Source organism: Mobula hypostoma, chromosome 1, assembly GCF_963921235.1.
Source record: "Mobula hypostoma chromosome 1, sMobHyp1.1, whole genome shotgun sequence".
Taxonomy (NCBI): domain Eukaryota; kingdom Metazoa; phylum Chordata; class Chondrichthyes; order Myliobatiformes; family Myliobatidae; genus Mobula; species Mobula hypostoma.
The window spans coordinates 72,948,540-72,976,372 of NC_086097.1; positions in this window are offsets into that span (position 1 = coordinate 72,948,540).

Here is a 27,833-nt window from a genome sequence, read left to right on the forward strand (position 1 = left end):
GGTGAACCAAATTGGTAAAGGTGCTGAGGAAGAGGATTTCTTGGAATGTAGGCGGGATGGTTTTTTGAACCAACATGTCGAGGAACCAACTAGAGAGCAGGCTATTCTGGACTGGGTTTTGAGCAATGAGGAAGAGTTAATTAGCGATCTTGTCGTGAGAGGCCCCTTGGGTAAGAGTGACCATCATATGGTGGAATTCTTCATTAAGATGGAGAGTGACATAGTTAATTCAGAAACAAAGGTTCTGAACTTAAAGAGGGGTAACTTTGAAGGTATGAGACGTGAATTAGCTAAGATAGACTGGCAAATGACACTTAAAGGATTGCTGGTGGATATGCAATGGCAAGCATTTAAAGGTTGTATGGATGAACTACAACAATTGTTCATCCCAGTTTGGAAAAAGAATAAATCAAGGAAGGTAGTGCACCCATGGCTGACAAGAGAAATTAGGGATAGTATCAATTCCAAAGAAGTAGCATACAAATTAGCCAGAGAAAGTGGCTCACCTGAGGACTGGGAGAAATTCAGAGTTCAGTAGAGGAGGACAAAGGGCTTAATTAGGAAGGGGAAAACGATTATGAGAGAAAACTGGCAGGGAACATAAAAACGGACTGTAAAAGCTTTTATAGATATGTAAAAAGGAAAAGACTGGTAAAGACAAATGTAGGTCCCCTGCAGACAGAAACAGGTGAATTGATTATGGGGAGCAAGGACATGGCAGACCAATTGAATAATTACTTTGGTTCTGTCTTCACTAAGGAGGACATAAATAATCTTCCAGAAATAGTAGGGGACAGAGGTCCAGTGAGATGGAGGAACTGAGCGAAATACATGTTAGTAGGGAAGTGGTGTTAGGTAAATTGAAGGGATTGAAGGCAGATAAATCACCAGGGCCAGATGGTCTGCATCCTAGAGTGCTTAAGGAAGTAGCCCAAGAAATAGTGGATGCATTAGTGATAATTTTTCAAAACTCGTTAGATTCTGGTCTAGTTCCTGAGGATTGGAGGGTGGCTAATGTAACCCCACTTTTTAAAAAAGGAGGGAGAGAGAAACCAGGGAATTATAGACCAGTTAGCCTAACGTCGGTGGTGGAGAAACTGCTGGAGTCAGTTATCAAGGATGTGATAATAGCACATTTGGAAAGCAGTGAAATCATTGGACAAAGTCAGCATGGATTTGTGAAAGGAAAATCATGTCTGACAAATCTCATAGAATTTTTTGAGGATGTAACTAGTAGAGTGGATAGGGGAGAACCAGTGGATGTGGTATATTTGGATTTTCAAAAGGCTTTTGTCAAGGTCCCACACAGGAGATTAGTGTGCAAACTTAAAGCACACGGTATTGGGGGTAAGGTATTGATGTGGATGGAGAATTGGTTAGCAGACAGGAAGCAAAGAGTGGGAATAAACGGGACCTTTTCAGAATGGCAGGCGGTGACCAGTGGGGTACCGCAAGGCTCAGTGCTGGGACCCCAGTTGTTTACAATATATATTAATGACTTGGATGAGGGAATTAAATGCAGCATCTCCAAATTTGCGGATGACACGAAGCTGGGTGGCAGTGTTAGCTGTGCGGAGGATGCTAAAAGGATGCAGGGTGACTTGGATAGGTTGGGTGAGTGGGCAAATTCATGGCAGATGCAATTTAATGTGGATAAATGTGAAGTTATCCACTTTGGTGGCAAAAATAGGAAAACAGATTATTATCTGAATGCTGGCCGATTAGGAAAAGGGGAGGTGCAACGAGACCTGGGTGTCATTATACACCAGTCATTGAAAGTGGGCATGCAGGTACAGCAGGCGGTGAAAAAGGCAAATGGTATGCTGGCATTTATAGTGAGAGGATTCGAGTACAGGAGCAGGGAGGTACTACTGCAGTTGTACAAGGCCTTGGTGAGACTGCACCTGGAGTATTGTGTGCAGTTTTGGTCCCCTAATCTGAGGAAAGACATCCTTGCCATAGAGGGAGTACAAAGAAGGTTTACCAGGTTGATTCCTGGGATGGCAGGACTTTCATATGAAGTAAGACTGGATGAACTGGGCTTGTACTCGTTGGAATTTAGAAGATTGAGGGGGGATCTGATTGAAAGGTATAAAATCCTAAAGGGATTGGACAGGCTAGATGCAGGAAGATTGTTCCCGATGTTGGGGAAGTCCAGAACGAGGGGCCACAGTTTGAGGATAGAGGGGAAGCCTTTTAGGACCAAGATTAGGAAAAACTTCTTCACACAGAGAGTGGTGAATCTGTGGAATTCTCTGCCACAGGAAACAGTTGAGGCCAGTTCATTGGCTATATTTAAGAGGGAGTTAGATATGGCCCTTGTGGCTACGGGGGTCAGGGGGTATGGAGGGAAGGCTGGGGCGGGGTTCTGAGTTGGATGATCAGCCATGATCATAGTAAATGGCGATGCAGGCTCAAAGGGCCGAATGGCCTACTCCTGCACCTATTTTCTATGTTTCTATATTTCTATGTTAAGTTACTTTGTTGTGCTTGTACGCTTATTACCACACCTCCTGGACACTTGAAATGGTGAGTCTGATCAACCCAACCTGCTACAGACCTCCACAACTCTCTGTCGCAATGAATTCCACAGATTCACTACACTCCAACTAAAGAAATTCCTCTTCATCTGTTTTAAAGGGTTGACCTTCTGTGCTCAGGCCAAGCCCTCTGATCCTAGATTCTTCCACTATTGAAAATACACTCTCCACGTCTACTTCTTCCAGGCCTTTCAAAATTCGGAAGGTGGCAATGAGATCCTCTATCATTCTACTAAACTCCAGCAAGTACAGGCCCAGAGTCATTAAAAAGTATGTTAACACTTTCAATCCTGGGATCATTCTCTTAAATCTCCTTTCTAAACTCTCCAATAACAGCACATCCATCATTAGATATGGGCCCAATAATGCTCAAAATACACCAAATGTGGGCTGACCAATGCCTAATAAAGCCTCACCATTACTTCCTTGCTTTTATATTCTGGTCCTCTCAAAATAAATGCTAACATTCATTTGCCTTCCTCACAACCAACTCAACATGCAAGTTAACCTTTATGGCAGGAGTTACCAGCCTTTTTTACGCCATGGACCATTATCATTAAGTAGGGGGTCCATGGACCCCAGATTGGGAACCCCTGCTTTATGAAATCTTTCACTAGGATTCCCAGGTCCCTTTGCACCCCTAATTTCTGAATTCATTCCCTATTTATATAATAGTCTACACCTTTATTCCTTCTACCAAAGTGCATGACCATACACTCCTCAACATTATATTCTATCTGCCACTTCTTTGCCTATTCTCCTGATCTGTCTAAGATCTTCTGCAGACTCCTTGCTTCCTCAACACTATCTGCCCTTCAACCTGTCTATGAATCGTCCACAAACTTGGCCACAAAGCTTCAAATTCCATCATCAAAGTTATCGAAATATAGCAGACCCAACACCAACCCCAGCAGAATACTGCTAGTCACGGGCAGCCAACCAGAAAAAAAACGCTTTATTCTGACTCTTTGACGCCTACCTGTCCGCCAATCTTCATGCTCGTATCTTTCGTTTGTCTATCCTGCCTGTTACTTCCTCAAAGAATTCCAGTAGATCTGCCAGGCAAGATTTCTCCTTAAAAAGTAACTATGGTGACCTTGGCCTATTTTATCATGTGCCTCTTAAGTATCATGAAACCTCATCCTTAAAAACGGACGCTAACATCTCACCAACCGCTGAAGTCAGACTAACTGCCATTATTTTTGAATGCATGCTATTTCTTTGTTCTCCATTACTAATTCTCCAGCTTCATTTACCAGCAGTCCAATGTTTACTTTTGCATCTCTTTTGCTCTTATCTCAAAAAAACTAGCTTACCTTCATATTTCATCCTTTCTCTCTTGTTTTTTTAGTTTCCTTCTGTTGACTTTTAAAAGCTTGCCAATCCTCCAGGTTCCCATTATTTTTTGCTATATTGCATGCCTTCTCTTTTTCTTTGACTTCCCTTGTCAGCCAGGGTTGCCTCATCCTCCCTTTAGATAGCTTCTTCTTTGAGATGAACTGACCCGCATCCCTGGCACTTCATCTCTGCACCTGTTCTACACCCCTCCCGCACAATTCCCAACATCCTTTGCTCCCACAGATTTACAAACTCGCTCTCCGCTCCACGTTAACAAATACATTACTGTGCAAAAGTCTATATATATGTGTGTGTGTGTGTGTGTGTGTGTGTGTGCGCGCGTGCGCGCACACGCGCCTAAGACTATTGCACAGTACTGTATGTCACTTTTTTTAAGTATCTGATTTCATTTTTTGTACCCAGGGTCACCCCACACTTCCTGCCTACCTGCCTGTGGTTTTGATAGGATGTATGTCCTCGGATGTTTAGCTCCCAGCTGTGATCTTCCTTATGCCAACAACGTCATACCTGCCAGTTTCTAGCTGTGCTTATAAGCTCGTCAACCTTATTTTGTATGCTGCATGCATTCAAAAATAACACCTTCAGTCCTGTATTCACCATCCTTCTTCTCATTTTTTTTCTCCATGTTGCCTGATGTTAAATTCTTATCTATTTAATTTTTTTTGTCTTACTCTTTGCTCTGGAGACTTCAGTAACTTCTTCTGTACTCTCCTTCCCTTTTACTTACCAAGCTGATGCACCAGTGCTCCCTACTATTTAGTCTCTAATTTGCTCAAGCAGTCTCACCCCCATCCCCCTCCATCAAATACCATGTACCATAGCCCTCTCTTGTTTTTTCTTTCAGTTCTCTACAATTCTTTCAGTACTGACTGCTCACTCATTACCACAGCTAGAAGCAGTTTATGGTTGCCAGTCACTTTCGCCCATCCCAGCAGCCTGTGTCCACAGCCTGTGGCTTAACCCAGAACTTGTGAGACTTCCAGTGAACACAGGAGAACATGCAGCTACTGGGCTAACGCCAGATATCTCAGTGTCCTAATGCCCTATGAATGGGTTGGCGGGTCAGGCAGACAATGTCTAAGACTGGGAAGTACAGACTAATTGAATCCTGAGTGAAACGGTGTGCAAATATTACAGTCCAATCGACCAAGGTCCATTACGGAACACTTGTGATCACCCTGTCTGGTCATTAGTAGACGCCATGCTACACTGGTACTTACTAAATACACTGCTTACATAGCCAATGAATGTGAATCAGATAGTAATATCTCATGTTTCATTCTAAATCTATGCTAGCTTTTTAAATTGAAGAATCAATGAGATGCTGAAATCAAGGAATAGGATTATTCCCATATGCATCAATATCCCAGGCTATTTAACTAAATTCCTTTTCCCACCCACTAGTTGTTGTTTCAGTCTGGGGATGGACATTGAAAAACTGCAACAAGCAATTGAACGTATCTGACCACGTTAATGGTCACATGGATATTGTGCATAATGCCATATAATTTGATTTAGGTCTGGCAGACAGAGTTTGATTGATGGGATGCTTGCGATAACATCAGGACTTTTGCAGGGAAAAATTAGCCCAAAGTGAACTTACAGTTTTTAAGTGGTTGCATCTATAAATAGCTGTGGTTTAGCAGTAAACAAAATGGAAGATGCCCTTGTGAAACAGCATATGTACCCTTGCATTTCTAAACACTGAAGTGGGTTTCTGCAGAGAATCTACATTGCTTTCTTGGATAGCCAGATGCTACAAATTCTTTACATATGTGACATGCATGGCATCATAGATATGAATGTCGTGAATTGTGGGCCTAAATGCGGATGCATATATTAAGGTATGCTATTTCAATAATAGAAACATAGAAACATAGAAAACTTACAGCACAGTACAGGCCTTTCAGCCCACAAAGCTGTGCCAAACATGTCCTTACCTTAGAACTACCTAGGCTTACCCATGGCCCTCTATTTTTCGAAGCTCCATGTACCTACCCAGGAGGCTCTTAAAAGACCCTATCGTTTCCGCCTCCACCACCACTTCTAGCAGCCCATTCCACGCACTCACCACTATCTGCGTAAAAAAACTTACCCTGACATCTCCTCTGTACCTACTTCCAAGCACATTAAAACTATGCCCTCTCATGCTAGCCATTTCAGCCCTGGGGAAAAGCCTCTGACTATCCACATGATCAATGCCTCTCATTATCTTGTACACCTCAATCAGGTCACTTCTCATCCTCCGTCACTCCAAGGAGAAAAGGCCGAGTTCACTCAACCTATTCTCAAAAGGCATGCTCTCCAATCCAGGCAACATCCTTGTAAATCTCCTCTGCACCCTTTTTATGGTTTCCACGTCCTTCCTACTGTGAGGCGAGCAGAAATGAGCACAGTACTCCAAGTGGGGTCTGACCAGGGTCCTATATAGCTGCAACATTACCTCTTGGCTCTTAAGCTCAATCCCACGACTGATGAAGGCACCATATGCCTTCTTAACCACAGAGTCAACCTGTGTAGCAGCTTTGAGTGTCCTATGGACTCGGACCCCAAGATCCCTCTGATCCTTCACATTGCCAAGAGTCTTACCATTAATACTATATTCTGCCATCATATTTGACCTACCAAAATGAACCACCTCACACTTATCTGGGTTGAACTCCATCTGCCACCTCTCAGCCCAGTTTTGCATCCTATCAATGTCCAGCTGTAACCTCTGACAGCCCTCCACACTATCCACAACACCTCCAACCTTTGTGTCATCAGCAAATTTACTAACCCATCCCTCCACTTCCTCATCCAGGTCATTTATAAAAATCCATGAAGAGTAGTGGTCCCAGAACAGATCCCTGAGGCACACCAGTGGTCAGCGACCTCCATGCAGAATATGACCCATCTACAACCACTCTTTGCCTTCTGTGGGCAAGCCAATTCTGGATCCACAAAGCAATGTCCCCTTGGATCCCATACCTCCTTACTTTCTCAATAAGCCTTACATGGGGTACCTTATCAAATGTCTTGCTGAAATCCGTATACACTACACCTATGGCTCTACCTTCATCAATGTGTTTAGGCACATCCTCAAAAAATTCAGTCAGGCTCATAAGGCACAACCTGCCTTTGACAAAGCTATACTGACTATTCCTAATGATATTATGCCTCTCCAAACGTTCATAAATCCTGCCTCTCAGGATCTTCTTCATCAACTTACCAACCACTGAGGTAAGAATCACTGGTCTATAATGTCCTGGGCTATATCTACTCCCTTTTTTGAATAAGGGTACAACATCCGCAACCCTCCAATCCTCCGGAACTTCTCCCGTCCTCATTGATAATGCAAAGATCATCGCCAGAGGCTCAGCATTCTCTTCCCTGCTGGAAAAACCTTCCATCATGATCAGAATTTTAAAGGCAGTAATCTCATCATGAGCTCCTGCTGTAAGTACCAGGCCTGATTCAGTTCAGCTTTTTCATGATGTGCACTCAGATGTGGGAGCGGATAAAATACAGGAGAAAGGATTGTTAAGTCTTCAGACATGGTCTCCATTAAATGTAATCCTATTAAAATCAGTTTAATTAATGACACACCATTTAACTTGCACTCAACCTCCCAATAACAGTCTGCACTTTTAGCCATATTGTTTTTCAGCATGCATCTTATAGAGCTGTTCGAATAGTGAAATCAGAATATACTATACACTGTTATGTGTCCAGTGACCTCTGTCATAGGTGCATGTGGAGAACAATGATATAACTTTCCAGGGTATTGTTGGAGATCTATATTTGTCCAGTCAAGTAAAGTTGTAATTGCTGGAAAGGCTTTGGAATGCCAGGAAGGAAGTCACTTGGCTTGGATAACCCAGCTACTGAGCTATCTGTTTGGCCTTGAATTTACAATCTGCTTCATTTATGTTTCTGGTTAATGGCAAACATCTGGATGAGGATGATAGGAGACTTGGAAATGGTATTGCCATTGAACGCCAAGGGAAACATGATTTAACTCTTGCTGGAAAAGTCATTGTGTGGCAGATATTATAATTGCCACTTATCTACCATTGTCTGAATAATATTGAAGTTTCGTTGAAAACAGGTGCCATCGGCATGGCTTTCTGAGGTGTAAATGAATGGGAATGTACATTGCTCAAACATCTCTACTTCTCACCTCATGGTGGAGGGAAGGTCATTGGTGAAGCAGCTAAAGATTATTAGGTCTAGGAGGCTGCCTAAGGAACTCCTGCAGTGATGTCCTAGGACAGAGGTGATTAAACTTCAGCAGCTTCAACCATCTTCCTTTACGATGCTCCAGTTCTTGGAATGTATTTCCTCCTGATGTCTTTGAACTTCAGATTTACTGAGCTTCCTTCATGCAACACATAATGAATTAAACTTCATAGCTAATTTCTGCCTTGATGTCACTTATCTCTGAAAACCAGAGCTTTTTCTCATATTTAAATCAAATCTATAATTTGTTCTGAAGCTCAATGACAGGGTGAAACCCAGACTGACTTGAATAGACTGTCCACTGCAAGTGATTAATGAAAGTCCCATCATTGCCCCAAACTTAAAATATTTTGTTGGCCCTGGTGTCCCAATTGGATGTACTGAGTATTAGTTGTCCCTAAGCTAATGTAGCTGAACAAGTTCCACACTCAAAACTCTGCTGAAATTCAAACTCAAAAAAATTTTTCAAGTGAACCTAAAATACATGCTTTAAATAATATTTTTGTTTAAATAAAAAGAGATAAAATCAAATTAACATACTTAAAATAATTTTAAACAATTAAAAATATTGACCAAAACAGAATTTAAAAATAAATCAGTATTTACTTTTCCACAGCTCTGCGATTTTCCCATTGAACTGAATATAGTTGTAGATGCTGTGCCAGGTCTAACTTAGCTGAGAGTCTAACAGCAGATTCCTCAGTGTCAATGTTGAGGAATATCAATAGCTTCTCTGCTTCCAACCCCATTGTCTCTACCAGTCAGAAGGACAAGGACAGCAACAGCAAGAGAAAACCACCACTTGGAAATTTCCCTCCAAAGCACACACCAGACTGGCTTGGAAATATATCGCAGTTCATTCACTATCACTGTCAAAATCCCAGAACCCTCTCTGTAACAGCATTGCAGGTATACCCACACCTCAAGGACTTGGGTGATTCAGGAAGGCAGCTCACCAGCACATCCTCAGGGTCAACTAGAAAATGGCAATGAACTGCTGGCTCAGTCAGTGAAACCCACATCCCTTCAATGAATATACATCTCTATTTGACCCCACGCAGAGTTCAGCAGCTGAGAAATGATTGGCAAATCTTGGCCCGTCAGTTCAGGACTTCTGTGTTCACACAGGAACCTGGAAGTCTGCCAGGACCTACACTGAGAAACATGAATTACTAGTGAAACCCAGCAAAATACAGCTTAATATTTGTGTGTTTGCATGTTGCTAGGCTGACTATAACCTACATATATTAATAATCGGGTTCAACTTCTATGCTATATTTTAGTTAATACAAAATCATACTTTCCAAATATTCAGCCCTTATTTCTGCTGGCAATTAATTTTTATATGGCTATGTTTTATTTTGAATGCAGATCTCCAATGTGATTATCTTTCCCAAGGTGTTATTGAAGATGTGAACAAATATCCAAAAAGACAATATGGTTACTCCCGTCAGTTAATCACAGATAATCTGCCAATTATTATGGCTGTAGCAATATCTGACTGAGGAACTCCTGGAATCTTCAGAAGGATGATCCTATTTTACTTGTGCCAGAAAAATGAAATGGAACCTAATTATGGCCAGTACCTAATAGAGCTGACAATATCTGTACCCTTAACAAGCAAAGTCATGCAGGTGTTCCTACCTCAATTCACCAGACTGGTACCTTGATATAGGAACCAGAAAAGGGACATATTAAAGATGGAAATTCAGAGGAAGTCAGCAAGATAAATTCAGATCAGGGGGCCAAGATAACCGAAAACAGAAAACAGAAAAGAAAGAGGGCAGGACTACAGAACATGAAAGTTGCTATTAAGGCAATCTCTTTTGAACAATTGCTCCCTGGAGAATTATCTCTTCTGTGAAATAGGGACTTTGGGACATTGCTTTTTCATCTTTGTTATTTGTTTGGCTCACTACACGTTCTATAGAAATTTGCAATTTGATTTTATGGCTTTGTGAGCAAGGGATCTGTATAAATTAATGTACAGAGTAGGGCACTGAACTGTAGTGGTCCACACAGGAAAGGAGACAGGCAACATTCATCAGGCAAATGTTGATGCTCTAGCAAAAATAACAGGCACTTCAGGTTCAGAAGTTTCAAGTATCTGAAAGGCCCATTAAAGATGAACTAAAAATGAGAAAATTATAAAACCCACATCAGGTCTGTCAATACCATCAACAAGAAAGATTGAAGCTTCAATTAAAAGCTGTTCCTGAATCGATGTATATTTTTAGCATTTCTTGATATCAAGTCCCACATCATTTGCTTTTTAGTCTTCAGAGATATGAAAATCTTACAGACATTGAAATGTTCACAAACTTAAACATACACATTGTGCAGCTCAATGTAAAGTACGTTTGCAGTGTTCACGATACTGCTTGCTTAACAGGTACTTTCAAAGTTTAGGCTTGAATCATTATTTTAAAAATGTATTCACATCTACTTTTAAAGGAATTCAATATTTTTGGGGCTTTTTACAGCAAGAATATTGTGTAAAAGGATGAGGTCCATGTCCACTCAATGACAGTACATTGCTTACGTTGGCCAAGACAAGAACAGCACTCTCTGTGGAGGAATAGAGAATAGCTGGCAGGTACCTCTGGATTTCAAGTTCAAGTTCTAGCTTATTGTCATTTGATTGTACATATATACAACCAAATGAAATAGTGTCCCTCCAGATCACAGTCCACCTACAAAATATACCTCATACGCAGCACATAAACCAAAATATTACCAGAAGTTAATAAAATATAATTCAAAATGCATGTAGTGCACAGCACAGCTGAAGAGTAAACAGCTCGCTGCCCTCGTGATGAGAACACAATGGTGGCAGGGTATTCATTAGTCTCACAGGCTGAGGGAAGAAGCTGTTACCCATTCTGCTAGTTCTAGTCCTGATGCTTCTGAACCTCCTGCCTGATGGTAGTGGGTCAAAGCGATTATGGGATAGGTGGTAGCGATCCTCAACAATGCTTAGGTTCCATCCTCTGCAACACTTCCGGTAAATGTTACAAATAAGGAGGAGAAAGATCCTGATGATCCTCTCGGCAGTTTTTACTGTCTGCTGTAGACGTTTGTGGTCCGATGCCTTGCAGATTCAGTCCCACACCTTGAAATAGCCAGCTTGGACACTATTGATGGTGCTCCTGTTGTAAGTTGTTAGAATGAGGGTGGACAGCCTTACACTCCAATCTCCCCAGGAAGTATGGAAGCGTTTGTGCCTTCTGGACTGGTGAGGAGGTTTGGTGGGTCTAGGAGAGGATATTCATGAAGAGCACACCAAAAAACGTGGTGTTCTTCACGGCAGAGCCATTGACGTGTAATGGAGAGTGTTGACCTGTGCCTTCCTAAAGTCCACAATCATCTCTTTTGTCTTGTCCATGCTGAGACTCAAGTTATTGTTCTTGCGTCATTTGACAAGCATCTCTACCTCCTCTCTGTATGCCGACCCATCACTGTTGCTGATGAGGCCTACAGCTGTAGTATCATCAGCAAACAAGATTATGCAGTTTGAGCTGGATCTGACAGTGTAGTTATGTAGTATGAACAACAGCAGGTTCAGCACACAGCCCTGGGGGCACCAGTGCTCAGTGTGATGAAGCTTGAAATGTTGTTGCCAACTCGGACTGACCGGGGTCTTTATGTAAAGTCATCCAAGATCCAGTTACAGTTCAATGTTTAACTGCAAAATCATAAAGTTCAAAGATTGGTATCAGATTATGAAGATGATTGTTAATAGCCTCAACATTATTCAAGTTTCAAACCTTGGGCTAATGTGTGGTATTTGCTTATCGTGTACCTTATTGGGTCACAGGAAAGCAGCATCCATCATCAAGAACCCCCACCATCCTGGCCATGCTCTCTTCTCGCTGCTGCCATCAGGAGGAAGGTACAGGAGCCTCAGGACCCACTCCACCAGGTTCAGGAACAATTATTAACTCTCAACTATCGGGTCATTGAACCAGAGGGGATAACTTCACTCAACATCACTTACCCCATCACTGAATTGTTCCCACAACTTATGGACTCACTTTCACGGACTTTTCATCTCATGTTCTCAATTTTTATTGCTTATTTATTATTACTATTATTATCATCATCAATTTTATCACTCTTCTGTCTATTTGTATTTGCACAGGTTGTTGTCTTTTGCACACTGGTTGTTTGTCTATCCTGTTGGTCTTTATTGGTTCCATTGTGTTTCTTGTATTTACTGTGAATGCCCACAAGAAAATGAATCTCAGGGTTGACGTATATGGTGACATATATGCACTTTGATAATAAATTTACTTTGAACTTTGCATTAAATATTAAAACAATATTACTGTACTTTGTCCAATAGTTTACTTCTTACTAAGTATTAATAATGTACATTTGCGGCTTTTTATCTTGATACAACTGATTTAGGCAAGAGCCATACCTAAGCACTAATTGATAATGGGGATATTCATCAAAGTCCATCACTTTTAGAGATATCAAAGTTAAGAAATCAATCGTGTTTTCTTTGAAATCAATAATAATCCAGTGCAAGAGATTTGTATTCCAAGCACATTAGAATGTGATGACATTGCTCTCGTGAAAGATCCGTTTGGCAGATACTGTGAGGGTGAATGCCAACGCATTCTTCCACATACATCTTCTAATGGCCCACTCAAGAATAATGTTATCCATCATTTAATGCAATTTATGCTGTGATACTTGCAGCTCTTTAGTAAAATAGAAGGTGGGTGGATTAAACATACAGTGTAAAAATTCAACACAGTTTTTGAGTATAATTAAATACAAATGATATGCTTTTGAGATATATTGACTTTTATGCAGATTAACTCACATGTTGTACTATTGCGGATTTATTTAGTTCAGAAAATACTATACCCAACCATATGGAAACGATCATCTTTCATATCAGTGGGTTGTACATATTAATACTTAATCGATATCAGAATTTCTTCACTTTTCTAATATTACCTTCTCATAAACTCTACACTTAGTACCTTTAATGTATTGGACTCTAAGAGTATTTATCTCAGTGGGCACAAATGTTCTTTTAGAACCTGCAACATTTTTTTATTGTGAGCTTCTGTTTCCAGTTTTATGAAAAGGGCTTCGTATTCTACGGTTTCTATGGAGACCAAGGCAGTGCAAGCAATAAACGTTATTCAATAGCTGTCAACCTATATGCAGGGGCTTTAATCACTGAATCTCACAAGAGGAAACATCTGTTCAGCAATACTTTGACACTTTACATATTTAATGTAACCTCCTTAATAAACAGTCTTCTCTTTGCATTCCTTTAATGTTTTCACCTCCTCAGAGATTACTTAATTGGAAATACAGTGGAGCAGAGCAGTTGTCAATAACTTAATGGGCCAGGCCTTCTTGAGCTTTACCAGTGGTTTGGATTGGAACTGCCAGTGGTCAGTCAATTAAACTGCTGTTATACTGGACCTGCATGCATATGTTTTCGAATGCACAGGTCCAGGACTGGTGCAACAACAGATGTGCTGCATCGATCCCCCCTCTCTGTCACTGGACTTCACATGAAGCCCAGCCATTTGTCTCATCTTTCTCGGATTTCTCGGCATTATGCTAGAAGTTATCTTCATGACCTTACACAGAATCCAATATTCTTTTCTTACCTATGGGTATTCAAGGCAATTAGGTTAGGAGGCAATGCATTAAAGTTTATTGAATTGTTTAGCTTTAATTTAATTTTTTAACAACTTTGGTGTTTTGTAATTTACAATATTTTTATTATTGTCAATTATTTTGAAGTATTAACTTCATACTTAATCATGTTCAGATGTCCCTGAATCCCAGAGACGTTTAAAATTTATTAAGATCTGTGGCAACCTACACAGTTAGTAAAGTTCTGACCTGAGCTGTCTTGTAGTGTGGGTGTCTGAGGCCTTCCAAGGCGTAGGTGCCATTTGCAATTCACTGCTGGACTCCAGAATGCAGAGAGAACATGTGGTGTAGGGGAGTGTGAATGGATGCAGCCAATTCTAAGCAGAAGGATATCTCTCAATACTTCTAGTAACAATGGATCCAATATCTCATCAGAATGCATCGTCTGCCTCTCCGAAGTTGGAGAAGTCAGCCATCGTTTTATGAGAGCAATTTATTTTCTCGTATTTTCAGATCGCTGAGGGAGTACATTCAGTTCGACTAGCCAATGGTTGTTTTTGGTGCAATCCTATCAAAACTTTTCCTACTAATGTCCCATATAAGCTGTTCTCTGCGTTATTCTCATCAAATGCACCCTATTCTCCTGTCATCCATCTACACGATGGACAATTTACAGTAACCAATTAGCCAGAGAATCCTTTGAATGCAGAAGGAATTTTAAGAACTGGGGAGAAGGTTACAAGGAGAATGGGCAAACTTCACACAAGCAGCACAGGAAGTCAGGATCAAACGGGAGAATTGTGAAGCAGCATCACTACTTTCTGAGTTAATGTGTCACTTTATCACTGAACACTAACTGAAACATGCAAATTAAAACTTCAAACTTTACAGAGCCTCAAGACCCATGGCAGGACTGTACAGGAAGACCCACTGCGTCTTCAGTTGTTCTTCTCCAACCAGACTTCCTCTGGATTCCATCTTGCTTCCTTTTGTTCAATCCCTTCCCACTTACTTCCATGGCTCCTCTGACACTCTTTGTCACCTAGACAGCTTATATTTACAATCCCCAATTCCTCCAGCAAGAAGTTAAACTTCTGGAGGAACTCAAAGAATCAAGTAACAACAGTGGAAGCAAAGAAATGGTCTACACTTCCAGTCTGAACTCTGCAATAGGACCCATATCCACTACCAATAAATCTTCCCAGCCCTTTCAGTATTCTGCAAGGATGCTTCGGTTTCAGGGTCTCTGGTCCACTATCCTACTTTCCCGTCTCACAACACTTTTCCATGAGCCACAGAAGATGCAACACCTGCACTTTCACCTTTTCCCTTCCCATCGTCCTGTAACCCAAACAGTCCTTTCAGCTGAAGCAGAGATTTGTGAATGTTTCTTTCAATCATTCTACTGAATTCAATGCTCTGCAAGGTGTTTTTCATTTGCATTAGAGAAACCAAACACAAATTGGATGACCACTTCATATCATTCGGATCATTCGGGAGACAGAGGCAGTAATAGATCGGAGTTTCAGGGAGACAGTCACCCCTAAAAGTCAGGAGACTGGTAACTGGTTGACTGTCAGGAGGGGGATGGGGAATAGACAGAATGAGCAGAGCACCCCTATGGCCGTTTCCATCAATAATAAGTATACCGTTTTGGATACTATTGGTGGCGACGACTTACCAGGGACAAGTTGCAGCGGTCACGTCTCTGGCACCAAGACTGGACCCTCAGCTCAGAAAGGAAGGAGGGAAAAGAGGAGAGCAGTAGTGATAGGGGATTCGATAATTATGGGGACAGATAAGAAGTTCTGTGAGAGAGATCGAGAACCCCAGATGGTCTGTTGCCTCCCTGGTGCCAGGGTCCGCGATATTTCGGTATTCTCGGAGAGAGGGTGAGCAGCCAGATGTCGTGGTCCATGTGGGGACCAATGACATAGATAGGAGTAGGGATGAGGTCCTGAAGAAGGAATATAGGGAGCTAGGGAAGAAGTTAAAAAGCAGGACCTCAAGGGTGGTAATCTCGGGATTGCTGCCTGTGCCACAAGACAGAGAGGGTAGGAGCAGGAAGTTATGGCAGATGAATGCATGGCTGAAGAGTTGGTGCAGGGGGCAGGGGTTCAGATTTCTGGATCATTGGGATCTCTTCTGGGGAAGGTCTGACCTGTACAAAAAGGATGGGCTGCACCTGAACTGGAAAAGGACCAATATCCTGGCGGGCAGGTTTGCTAGAGCTGTTGGGGAGGGTTTAAACTAGTTTGGCAGGGGGGTGGGAATCAGAATGTGAGTGCAGAGATTAAGGTAGAAGGACAAGGGCATGATGCTGTGTGTTCTGAGTTGGTGAGGAAGGACAGGCAGGGGACAAAACATAAAGGTAGCCAGTTAGAGGGGTTGAAATGTGTCTATTTCAACGCTAGGAGTATTAGGAATAAAGGGGATGAACTTAGAGCATGGATCAGTACGTGGAACTACGATATTGTAGCCGCTACTGAAACTTGGCTGGAGGAAGGGCAGGATTGGCTGATGCAGGTACCGGAGTTTAGGTGTTTTAAAAGGAATAGGATGGGAGGTAGAAAAACGGGGAGGTAGCATTACTGGTCAGGGGTAGTATCGTGGCTATAGAAAAGGAGGACGCTGCAGAGGGAGTGACCACTGAGTCGGTGTGGGTGGAAGTCAGAAATAGGAAGGGATCAATCACTGTGCTGGGAGTAGTCTATAGGCCCCCAAATAGCCCTCGGGACACCAAGGAACAGATAAGCAGGCAGATTTTAGAATGGTGTGGGAAATACAGGGTTGTAGTTATGGGTAATTTCAACTTCCCTCATATTGAGCGGCACCTCCTGACTGCAAAGGGGATAGATGGGGCCGAATTTGTCAGGAGTGTTCAAGAAGGATTCCTAATACAGTATATGGACTGGCCGACAAGAGGAGAGGCCATACTGGATCTACTTCTGGGTAATGAACCTAGTCATGTCATGGTCCGGATCAGGGTCCCTTTAAATTTACTTTGTTTATGTTACGATCCGGACCGTTGACTCCCTGTTTCCCTTTGGTACCCTGTTTTCCCGTGTTCCTCGGGCTTGGTGATTGGAGGCAATTTACTCTCGGCTGAAACGGCAGTTTATAGTCTCCGGCTTTCTGCCGTTCGGGGCAAGAGCATTTGCAAAGTCACCAAAGGTACTGCGAGCCAATGTCATCTGGCCGGAGCAAGTCTAGTCTTCCCCCGAAGTGAGTACCCATAAGTCGTCTTTCCTCACCAGAGTAACTCTGTCAAGTTACCTCGCCAAAGCAAGCCTGTAAAGTTTCCTCACCGAGGTGGGTCCATCAGTTAACCCGCCGGAGGGAATCAAGAGCCACTGTCTAATGTTCCCGGATGAGTCTAGAGCTCGCCACTACCTGGCGGCTCCCAGTACCACATTCTGGCCCTGGTGGCTCCCAGTACCACATCCTGGCCTGGCGGCTCCCAGTACCACGTCCTGGCCCTGGCAGCTCCCAAGTCTCTAGTCACTTCCTGGCCCTGGAGGTCCGTGATTCCGAGTCCTAGCCCAAACACTTAGTCCCAGCCTGCTAGCCTCAAGACCAAGACTCCAAGCTTGTCTTCAAGCCTCAAGACCAAGACCCCAGCCTGCTAACCTCTCAAGATGTGTCTTGCATTTGGGTCCACCCTTGCTCCCAATGCCCCCCATTGTGACAGGTCAGGTGGCAGACCCCTTGGTGGGAGAGCATTTTGATGAGAGAGACCACAACTCCCTTAGCTTCAGCATAGCTATGGAAAGGTTAAAAACAGACAAAATGGGAAAGTGCTTAACTGGGGAAGGGCTAACTATGAAGGGATGAAGCAGGAACTAGTGAGAGTAAATTGGAAACAGATGTTCAAAGGTGAAAGTACAGAAGTAATGTGAAGGAAGTTCAGGGACCACTTGTGCTGGGTTCAGGATAGGTTTGTCCCACTGAGACAAGGAAAAAATAGTAGGAAAAGGGAACCGTGGCTGCCGAAACATGTGAGGCAACTCCTCAAGAGGAAGAAGGAAGCATATGTTCGAAATAAGAAGCAGGAAGCAGGAGGGGCTCATGAGAAATATAGGGTAGCCAGGAAGGAGCTTAAGAAAGGACTTAGGAGAGCTTGATGGGGGCATGAGAAGGCCTTGGCATGTAGGCTTAAGAAGAACCCCAAGGTGTTCTATGCATATGTGAAGAACAGAAGGATGACAAGAATGTAGGTGGGGCCGCTAAAGGATAAAGAAGGCAACATGTGCCTGGTGGCAGAGGAGGTTGGGGGGGTTCTAAATGAATACTTTGCTTCAGTACTCACACGTGAAAAGGACCTTGATCAGGGTGAGGCTGAAATAGATCAGGCCTGTGTGCTGGACAATGTGGAGATTAAGGAAGAAGAAGTGTTGGAACTTCTTAAAAACATCAAGATTGATAAGTCCTCAGGACTGGACGTGATATACCCCGGTTGCTGTAAAAAGTGAGGGAAGAAATCGCTGGAGCAGTAGCTATGATCTTTGAATCCTCTTTGGCTGCGGGGGAGGTGCCGGAGGATTGGAGAATGGCAAATGTGGTTCCCTTGTTTAAAAAAGGTAATAGGGAGAATCCTGGGAACTACAGATCGGTGAGTCTTACATCGGTAGTCCGCAAACTATTGGAAAGGATTCTTAAGGATAGGATCTATGAGCATTTGGAGAAGTACAGTCTACTCAAGGATAGTCAACATGGCTTTGTGAAGGGAAGGTCATGTCTCACGAGCCTAATTGAGTTTTTTGAAGAGGTAACAAAAGGAATTGATGAGGGTAGGGTGGTAGATGTGGTCTACATGGATTTCAGCAAGGCATTTGACAAGATCCCTCATGAGAGACTCATCCAGAAAGTCATGAGGCATGGGATCAGTGGAACCTTGGCTGTTTGGATAAAAAATTGGCTTACAGGAAGAAAGCAGAGGGTAGTAGTGGAAGGAAAGTATTCTGCCTGGAGGTCGGTGACTAGTGGAGTGTCGCAAGTATCTGTCCTGGGACCCCTGCTCTTTGTGATTTTAATAAATGACCTGGATGAAGAGGCGGAAGGGTGGGTGAGTAAGTTTGCAGATGACGCGAAGATTGGAGGAGTTGTGGATGGAGCTGTAGGTTGTCGAAGGTTACAAAAGGATTTAGACAGGATGCAGAGTTGGGCAGAAAAGTGGCAGATGGAGTTCAATCCGGATAAGCGTGAGGTGATGTATTTTGGAAGGACAAACCAGAAGACTGAGTACAGGGTTAATGGTCAGTTACTTAAGAGTGTGGATGAACAGAGGGACCTTGGGGTTCAAATCCATATATCCCTCAAGGTCGCTGCACAGGTTGATAGGATAGTTAAGAAGGCCTAGGGGATGCTAGGCTTCATTAATAGGGGGATTGAGTTCAAGAGTAGAGAGGTCATGTTACAACTCTACAAATCTCTGGTGAGACCACACTTAGAGTATTGTGTTCAGTTCTGGTCATCTCATTATAGGAAGGATGTGGAAGCTATGGAGAGGGTGCAGAGGAGACTTACCAGGATGTTGCCTGGATTGGAAACTAAGTCTTGTGAGGCAAGGTTAGCAGAGCTGGGACTTTTCTCTTTGGAGCATAGAAGGATGAGAGGGGACTTGATAGAGGTCTACAAGATTATGAGAGGCATAGATAGGGTGGGTGGCCAGTACCTGTTTCTCAGGGAACGAATAGCAAACACCAGAGGGCGTATGTACAAAGTTAAGGGAGGGAAGTTTAGGAGAGACATCAGGGGTAAGTTTTTTTGCACAGAGGGTTGTGGGTGCCTGGAATGACTTGCCAGGGATGGTGGTGGAGGCTAAAACATTAGGGGTATTTAAGAGCCTCCTGGACAGGCACATGGATGAAAGAAAAATAGAGGGTTAAGGGGTAGTGTGGGTTTAGTACTTTTTTTAAGGAATATATGGGTCAGTACAACATCGAGGGCTGAAGGGCCTGTACTGTGCTGTAGAATTCTAGTGTCTAGGGTCTAGCACTTTGGTTGAGTCTAAAGGGGAAACCAGTCGTCTGTCATGATCATTTTCCATCCTGCTCACACTTTCTCTTTGTCTGTGGCCTCTTGCAAGGCCTTTGTAAGTGAATGGAATGGCAATTCATCTTCTGTCTGCGTTGTTTGCAGCTCTCCTGCCTTAATATCAAATTCAACAACTTCATACATTTGTGTTTTCTGTCTTGTGTTAGACCTTGCCAGTTCTGCAGTGAGTGTACCTACTTGTGATGATGACTCAGTCTTTCTCTATTTTGGTTTCAGGTCTAAGCAACATCTCAGACCTGCATTTCACATCCTTACAGTCCCTTTGGTTTATTTTGTACATCTCTCCAACTGCCTTCATTAATCTTTTACCAGAACATTTCCAGAAACTACAGAATTGCCTTGGCAACACCGGCCTCTCGAACTCAGAGAGATTCTCTTTGTTCCATCTATCCATCCATCCATCTCCTTCTTTGCAACATAAAACAAACTTGCCTTTTCATGTTTCCAGTTCTGATGAAGGTCCTTTCACCAGAAATATTAACTCTGTGTCTCCTTTTACAAATGCTGCCTGACATGCTGATTTTTTCCCCCAGCGTTCTTTATTTATTTTCCAACAAATGCGTTGTGAGGCTTGGACTTACCCATAGAGGCTGTCACACTTGGTTTTAGGGTTGGGAACTTAGCATTTGTGGTAATACAGACATCTATTGTCAACACATTGTGAAGCGGGGACACCTCCTTTTCCCTTATTAGGGAGAGAGAGAGAGCCTGTGGTATGTTGAATTACCGGGTGAACAAGTAGTCTTTGGGGTACTGCAAGTCTGTGACTTTATTGATGCTTTGCTGCACACTTGAGTGCTCGCTGGAGGGTGCGGATGCTTTTTTGCTGGTGGGGGAGGGTAGTCATTGCTTTGCTGCTGCTTACGCATGGGACGGGGAGTCAAGCAGCTTTGGGGTTCTAACATTTAGCTGTCATTCATTCTTTGCGGCACTCCTCTGTTTTCATGGATGTTTGCAAAGAAAAAGAATTTCATGATGCTTGTTGTGTATATTTCTTTGACATTAAATGTACCTATTGATTGACCTATTGACATGGCTTTCATGGCACAATCAGACCTATGCACAGAGATCATACTTTTCAGATACTTACTTTTAAAAATCTTCACAGGGCCACATCAATGAAATCCCTGAATCAGGTCAGAAATCAACACTGCTAAAGTTGTTGCTGCTGGTCACAGATGAAAAACTTGCAATGATTTTTTCAGTAATAAAAGGCTGTTTATTAACATTTTTGTACAAACTGAGCATAAAGATATGGAACTGTTGTTAAAAAGATTAAATTCAAAAGTACTTTTCTCACATAGTAACCATGAACTCCAGATGAAAAGTGCAGAACTCCAACTAACTGAAGAAATTATGATTTTTTGCGGAATTAAGTGATTGATATTGCAATAATTGTTAACTGTTATATTGAGACCTAAGGAATACTTGACACCAAGAATCACCTTGTTGTGGTGGAGAGTCTTATGAGTTTCTGAGATGCTGAGAGCTTAGCCATGGATGTAAGGTCAAGGCCGAGGTTCCAGACAAAGAGCAATCCAACCAGGACCTCAACAGCTCAGCTTGTGAAAGATGATGACATATCACAATGACAGTGAAGGTAGAAGAAGGCTGCATCAGTGAAGGGTCCCCAGTCAACTCAAAACCCATGCCACTAGCCCCTGACACTGATCTGTCAAGGACTATTGGGTGGCTGCCTGTGCATCAGCCTTCCCACATTAAATAGTCACACAAAAGTGTCCATTAAGGGAGAAACCCCTTGGGAGTACCAATCCGCCAAATCTCTAACCATGCCAGTAAATTTCCTGTAATACCATGGGCTCTTAAATTGGTAAGTAGCCTCATTTGTGGCAACTTGTCAAAGGCCTGAAAATCCAAAATATACAACATCCACTGCATCCCCTTTACCTATCATACTTGTAATCTCCTAAAGGAATTCTAACAAGTATGTCAGGCAAGATTTTCCCTTAAAGAATCCAAGCTGACTTTGTCTTATCTTGTCCTGTGTCACCAAGTACTCCATAACCTCATCTTTAACAATTGACTCCAACATATTCCCAGCCACTGAGGACAGGCTAACTGGTTTATAATTTCCTTTCTACTGCCTTCCTCATTTCTTAAAGAGTGGAATGACACTTGCAATTTTCCATTCCACTAACACCATGCCAGAGTCCAATGATTATTGAAAGATCGCTGCTAATGGCTCCACAATCTCTACCACTACACCTTTCAGAACCCTGGGGTGCAGTTCATCTGGTCTAGGTGACTTATGTACCCTTAGGTCTTTCAACTTTTTGAGCACTTTCTCCCTTGTAATAGTAACTGCACTCAGTTCTCTTCGCTCACACCCTTCAACATCTCGCACACTGCTAGTGTCTTCCACAGTGAAGACTGATGCAAAATGCTCATTTAATTTATCTACCAACTCCTTGTCCCCCATTATTATTTCTCCAGCCTCATTTTCTAGCAATCCTATATCCTCTCACATCTCTGCCCGAAACGTCAACTGTACCTCTTCCTAGAGATGCTGCCTGGCCTGATGCATTCACCAGCAACTTTTATGTGTGTTGCTTGAAATTCCAGCATCTGCAGATTTCCTCGTGTTTGCATCCTCTCACATCTCTCTTTAATTTTTTAACATACTTGAAAAAGCTTTTACTATCCACTTCAATATTGTTTGCTAGCTTGCTTCTCTTCCCTCCTAATGATTCTTTTAGTTGCTCTCTGCAGGTTTTTAAAAGCTTCCTAATCTTCTATCTTCCTGCTAATTTTTGCTTTGTTGTATGCCTTCTCTTTTGCTTTTACATTAGCTTTGACTTCCTTTGTCAGCATTGGTTGTACTACTTTGCCATTTGAGTAGTTCTTTGTTTTTGGAATACATCTATCCTGCAACTTCCTCATTTTTTCCCAGAAACTCACGCCATTGCTGCTTTGCTGTCATCCCTGCCAACATCTCTTTCCAATTTACTTCGGCCAATTCCTCTTTCATAGCACTGTAATTTCCTTTACTCCATTGAAATACTGTTATGTCAGACTTTACTTTCTCCCTATCAAGTTTCAAGTTGAACTTAATCATATTGTGATCACTGCCTCCTGAGGGTCCTTTTACCACCTTAGGTTTCCTATTCGTCTCCAGTTCATTACGTAACACCCAATCGAGTATAGCTGATCCCCTAGTAAGCTCAACAACAAACTGCTCTAAAAAGCTATCTCTTAGGCATTCAACAAACTTACCTTCTTGAGATCCAATACAACCCTGATTTTCCCAATCGACCTGCATGTTAAAATCTCCTATGACTATCATAACATTGCCATTTTGACATGCCTTTTCTATTTCCCGTTGTAATCTATGGTCCACATCCCAGCTACATTTGGGAGGCCTGTATATAAATGCCATCAGGGTCCTTTTACCCTTGCAGTTTTTTAACTCAGCCCACTAGGATTCAACATCTTCCAGTTCTATGTACCATCTTTCAACTGATTTGATGCCATTCTTTACCAACAGTGCCACACCACTCCCTCTGCCTACCTCCCTATCCCTCTGATGCAATGTGTAAGCTTGGACTTTCAGCTGTCAGCTACAACCTTTCTTCAGCCACAACATCATACCTGATAATTTGTAAAAGTGCAACAAGACCATCCAGCTTATTTCTTATTCTCCATACAGACAACCCAAAAGGCCATTGAATGACCTTTTGGGATCTCTGCTTTTCACTGCATACAACTGACTTCCCAGATAATTTGTTCATCAAACCTTATTCCACCATTTGGCTTTCCCATCACTCCTCTCAGTCAGCCCAGTTAACTGACTATACTGCTTGTCTCTCTGTCAGTTAAAATGCACAAGAATACATTGTATGCTTGCCATTAATTGCCTGCTGCAAAAAAAAATTAAGTTATTTAGAAATATGATTGTTTCTTGTCACTCTCATTCTTACTTACTGCCCCTTACACCACCAGTATCTAGGGCAGAAATGAAGGCTCCCAGCTGTGGCAGTGTTCAGGACTTCCTTCATCATGTCAGTATCTTCCTCTTAGTTTTCACTACTGTTAGTCATGCAAGTCACAGGTGGAGTCTCAGGACTACCATCGCACTCAGATGTAGAAGGCTTCCTCATTTCTGTAACAATTTAGTTCTACCAGTCAGGGTTGTTAGCCATAAGCTAAAGTCCCGAACCTGGAGGACCAGTGAACCAATCTTATCATAGCCTCTACCCTTTGAACTGTTTGGCATTGGTGCTACTAGCTTATAGCCCTGACTCCAGCCAACATAGCTCTCCAGGTTATTGAGGCACACAAGTATCCAGACCACAACAAGGTTTGTGGTCCTCTCGGAGGTAACTCTCATTCATTGGAACTTTATTGAGGTTGGTTTCCGTTGAACCATCACCAAGATTGGAATTATTGAAACCTACAAGAGGAATCCACACAAAAGAAGAAATGATCAAGAGCGAAAAAGTATCCAATAGAGTTATCGAAGGATGTTTGCTGACTCCTACATTATTGTTGAATCTTGATTATTTCTGAGATGATTAGAGAGTATAGAATACCATGTATCCAATAGAATACGTCAAGTGTCCATCAACCTTACACAATGAAAAATCTGTACTTGAGTTTTAGACAGTAGGTTGCATTAGTTATTGCGGGCTACACTTCAGTCATCTGTCATCACTGGTATGCCAACAGCTGTAGTTGGAAAATCCCAGCAACACATATGATATGTTAATAGGAGCTGCCACATACTTCAGTATCAAAACACTGAAATGGTTATCCTAAATATGCGTAATTTTTTTCAGCTCTAAATAAATGTCTATTTAATTATTTTTTCGAAGTAGGATGAAGACCAACAGGACTCCTCTGAGACGAAGCCACATATTGGTGTGCCTCATCTTCTCTTGGGAGGGCACAGGAAAATTCATCACTGCTCATGTATCTATTCCATAGCTATCCAGTGCATTGAAATCTAGTTTTTTTTTCTATTGGAAATGCATAAAAAGCAATTGTTTATTCTATTTGTTTTTTCTTCAAATTTTCCAAAGAAGTGCCTTTCGTCTTAAAGTTCAATCCATTATATAATTCTCCCAACTTTTGTATGGTCATTAAATAAAACTGCATTAAGTTATAATGAATGCAAAGTCAGCTTCTGCTTTGTGATTAGTCACGTCATGCATCTTATTTCCAACTATGATCTTCCTGGTCCATAATCCCAAGTCATTATCAATCTCTCCATTACCACGTAGAAGTGGATGTTCTTTGTAAGTGTACTTAAGTAATGAAAGCTCATTCATCACAAGAAGTGTTAGCAAAAGGACATTGATATTTTTCTTGCCTGATGCACCCTTTCCAACAAGTACTATCAGATACCAGTCAGAGATTAGAGACCTTGCTGATATCCCTTCTCTCTCTTAGTCCTAAGGTGAGGTGGTCAAAATAATGGACTGCTTAAGCCTTCTCTGAATCATTCAATCCCCGTCTCCCTGTCTTGATTTAATTTCTCAGAATTAATAAAATGAGCAGCAAAAGAGGGCATTTATGAATCCTGGGAAATGTTACAAAGTATATTTGTACCAAAGCTCCTGGAGAATTACAACCCACTAATCTAAGCTGAAACAAGAGGAAGTCACAACATAGAAATATTCAGTATGTAAGTTGCCTTGGTTATCTTCCTCTTCCCTTTCTTTGCATGGCATATAGATCATAACAGATCAATAGGAATAGACAGCTACCTTACTTATTCAATTGAGTTTATATGGTGATCCAGAATCTTTCATGTCCATATTATCTAGTTCTGGATCATATATTTTATCAGGAGTTATACCATTTCACTGAAATCCATGCTGGGATTTGAGTCTGTGAGGATTCTAGTTCTGCCATACATTCAAAGCAAATCATCAATAAGCCCAATAACACAGACAGAAAGAGAATCAATTATCTCATGATCAAATTAGATATCCATTGTTCTTCCTCTAAAGTTAAAGGTGCACTGCTCATTAAATGTTATTACCTCATTAGACCACTCAATTCACCATAACCTGCTAGCACCAATCTCTTCAGAGATATGTGGCTCATAAAATAAGAACACATCCATTCATCACAACCTGGAAATATTACAATAAATCTGCTCTGTCTAAATAACATGAAGGCATTGCACAATAGTTGCCTTCTGAAATAAATGGAATAAAAATCATATGGGCTTAGCAAAGAGCAAAGGATCTGTTCCTCCACCTATAGGGAGGAGGTAGGATGGCTAATAAGCAGTCATCAGTATTCTAGTAATTCCAGTTGGTTTCTCATGTCATGGGGAATGAACTTCACTCTGGAAAGCTTTTATGTTAGTCAGTGTGACTGATTGGCCTTAATCCCAGTAACTTGCCTCCCCACCCACAAATCTACAGCTTCATTTGTGGCCAATTCCCTATAAGTAGTAAAATCAAATTGTCAGCAAATTAATTAAAAGATAAATCTGCTGGGGAGCAATTTCCTATGAGTCATGATATTACATACATCAATTCCTATGATATTTACCCTCTTTGTGAAGCACAATAAATGCGGATATCATTTATATCCACGTGAAAAGCTTGCACTTAATTACTTAACCAGCCTAACATCTCTTTAGACGCAGTTTGAATCTTAATGCAGGCTAGTTCTATTGTGTCTTTGGAATATGATAAAAAATATTACTTTGAAGGAATTTAACTCTCGCAGGAACCATAGAATTCCTGGTAATCGAATTCCCTCGATGAGAGCAGCAACTAGTAGATATCCTGGCCTAGCCAAATGCTGGCCATACAGTGAGGCCCTCAGATACACTCAGAACCAAAAACCCATCCACCACAGCATGTTTCTGTAGCTGAAGGGATATCATCTGTATCTTCTGTCTAGGGCAGTTGGTACTGGGTGTGTGGGTGAAACCAGCAGGTGGAGTTTGAAGGTAGCTTGTAAGCGTCTGAGTGATAGCGGAGAACAATTAGTTTGGGAGTTGGTACTTTAGGTAAGGCTGTGGGAGTGGGGTTTGATGTTAATGAAGTGCTGAGAATATGAGAGATAGCTGGTGGTGAAGGTTTGACTGGCAGTTGATCTTTGATTCAGGATTTGTAATTTTCAAAGTAGAAATCACAAACCTCAGGTAGATTGTTTGTTATTTAAAAAGTGGGGTGCCAAAACTGATCAGACAAGGAAGAGTAGTCCCAGTTAGCCAATGGAGGTATAGGAGAAAAGGGACATAGGAAGGAGGGATTTGAGGGATATGGGGACTGCAGGATGGAGAGCCCAGAATTTGAGTGAATGTGCAAGAGAGGAGTCCAGAGAGCTTGTGGGAAGCATAGAAGAGAACATTCCAGGGAACACAGGAGAGAAATGATGTGTGGAACCTGGTGTGAATGCAGCAGGGAGGTATTGGAGGTGGGGGTGGTGGTGGGGGGGGGCGTTCCCTGTTGGAACATGGGGTAGGAGCATAGGAGAGAATTCCCTAGGGAAAGTCAATGGGAAAGATGGCTTAGGAAGGCTCAGGTAAGTCATGGGTGTAGCCAACAGAAATGCACCTGCAACCTCCACCCTGACTATTCTAAACCCACCCTTGCTTGTACTGTGTTGCAGTGAAATATACACAGAGTTTGTAAACCACTGTGTTGGACTGACAGCTGGTGTTCCTCAGGGAAGATGAAGTAAGACCAGTGATAGAGGAGGCCCTGCTGAAGGGTCTCAGCCCGAATTGTCAACTGTTTAAATTTTTCCATAGATCCTGCCTGGCCGGCTGAGTTCCTCCTGCATTTTGTGTATGTTGCTTGGATTTCCAGCATCTGCAGACTTTCTGTTGTTAGAACAGATGTGGGTGCTGTAGGTTAGGCAAGAAACTTGGGTTGTTATGGTGTAGGGTGGCTAAGACCATGAACGTTGTGAAGTCAGCTGGATAATTAGTGTTTGGGATCAGAAAATAGTTGGAAAGATCAACAGTTTTTTTTATTTTTGAGCAGGTAAGTTGAGGGAATGGAACAGCCAGCATTGTATGGGGAAGAAGATCAAGAA